Here is a 2,158-nt window from a genome sequence, read left to right on the forward strand (position 1 = left end):
ACTTCTGACAAATCTGTTTCATTCATTTATTTGTTAAAACATCCACCGAATGCTTGGTCATTTGAATGTGTGTAATTTAGTTTAGCATTACTTTGAATATGACATTGTTCAGTTTACCATAAGAAAAGCATCACACATGTGGCCGGTTAGCTCAGTTGGTTAGAGCGTGATGTTAATAACGCCAAGGTCGCGGGTTCGAGCCCCGTACGGGCCATGACTTTTCTTCTTTAAATAAACCACACCCACAGTAATGCTGTAGATGGCAGTATAGGCTAAATAATGAAACGAAGTCAAATGCCTTTGTGAAACTCTATCAGATTTGTACAAGGCAATCACACGTGGGAAAATGTAAATACAATATCCTATCTGTTAATGTTCATAATAATGAATACATCTTCATTTCAAAATACTTAAATTTCAAATAGTTTTTTTATGCAAATGCCCAGTGTGTTTCCTCTCTACACTTCTGCATTTGTTGGAAGAAATGCACGACTTTTGTTGAATTCCTTTCTGATTTTGTTTTAAATTAGAACCCTAGTTTTGTTTTCAAAAACTTAACCTGTTTTGGCCACTTACTGGTCTGGATTTTGAAATAATTTTACATAGCATGTTTAGTTTTAATTGTATTTTATTTAAATTATTTTAACAGCAGTGTTCCATGAACAGTAATTGGCTGAACTCTAGCCCCTCCTCCTTCGCTGTGCTTCTGAGCCAGAAAATCCAGTCCTGTTTATTTTTATAATGACTCACTAATTTTTTTTTTTTTTGTAACTTGAAGTCCTATTTGTTCATTTTAAAATATAGAATAACATACCCTTGTCTAGGGGCTGCATTGTTTACTAATCAGGATGTAGTTTGTAGTGAAACTAAACCGTCTCCAGTGAAATTTCTGTCGGCTTGTCTATGCATCGCTCCAAAATGAAGTACTGCACAGTTTTGCAAATTAAACCAACATCTTTCAAAATATGCATTTCACTCCCTAGACATCGCAATCTGCTCTCTTTAGATTCACTTTTTAAAAAAATGTAATGTTTTTTAAAACCTCCTCCTTGAGAGGACAGAAATACAACTAGGAGTGGCCTAAAGGATAATGCATTAGACATCTGCTCGAGCACTGAGCGGTGATTCAGAGGCTGTGGGTTCCAGTCCCAGCAGAGTTGATTTCTGGGGGGCTAGCTGTAAAAGCCCTCTGTGCATGTAAACCACCCTTTCTGGCATTTCCTGTGAAAACAGCACGAGTGCTGTCCACCTGCTAATTTGCATATTAACTCACTCCATTCCCCTTCATATGCATGACGTCGAGTTAACATCTGCTCGTCCCGAGAGCAATAAAGTGAGAGCATGTAAACCCCGAGAGGGAGAGGGGCATTGCGTCTTTGACTCAAGCAAATGGTCTCGAGTAAGGTTAATACACATATGTAAACTCCCCCACTGTTATCTTTATTAATTAAATAGATTGTACAGTTTATATTGAAGCACAAGCTTAGAGTAAATATATAACCCTACCCCTGTGAATGACAGTAGTAGTAACTCCATGTTATTTGTCTGAGTAAGTTTGGGTTTTTAGCCCTCTGGCTTCAGTCTAACCTAGTAATCATTAAAGTTTGGGATCCCTTGATTTAGAGTGATTCTGTCACAGTAACCACAGTCTTCCATCTCGCCCCTCATTGGAGAATCAGTGAATCAGCACCAGAATGTACTCTGTGAGACTCTTCTAAATGGAAATTATTACTATCAGAAAGGGGCATTTCACACATCTGCAGTTTGTATATATTTATTGATTTATCTATTTTTTTATCATTTGTAATCAATCTATTTACAGTACATGTTGAATATTAATTATATTGTATTTGTTTTTGAAATGCCTGCCCCCAGTCGTGCGTGTTTCCAATTCCACAAACACAAAACCTGACCAGAGATTAAACAGAAACAACCAGCTGGCCCCATCCCTCAGCTTTAAAACTATTTATTATTATTATTACACAGTCTAACAATTTATTATTTTTTTTTGTTCCTGGGTAGTAAGTGTTATTTCCTAATTGCTTATGCCTCAAAAGTATAGAACATGGCTATTATTCCCCACAAACTTTGCTTTTGTGACCAGGACAGTGATATTTTGACTTGTAGGTATTTTCCAGAACATTCCAGATAGATTCAG

The 2,158-nt window shown here is 36.7% G+C and overlaps 1 non-coding gene across 1 annotated transcript; it reads left to right on the forward strand.

The window, feature by feature from the left end:
• Positions 1-140: 140 nt before the first annotated feature.
• trnai-aau lies at positions 141-214 on the forward strand. The gene has a single exon. It is a non-coding gene; the product is annotated as a tRNA-Ile (tRNA).
• The last annotated feature ends 1,944 nt before the right edge of the window (positions 215-2,158 follow it).

Source organism: Polyodon spathula, unplaced genomic scaffold (genome assembly GCF_017654505.1).
Source record: "Polyodon spathula isolate WHYD16114869_AA unplaced genomic scaffold, ASM1765450v1 scaffolds_3555, whole genome shotgun sequence".
NCBI classification, from domain to species: Eukaryota; Metazoa; Chordata; class Actinopteri; order Acipenseriformes; family Polyodontidae; genus Polyodon; species Polyodon spathula.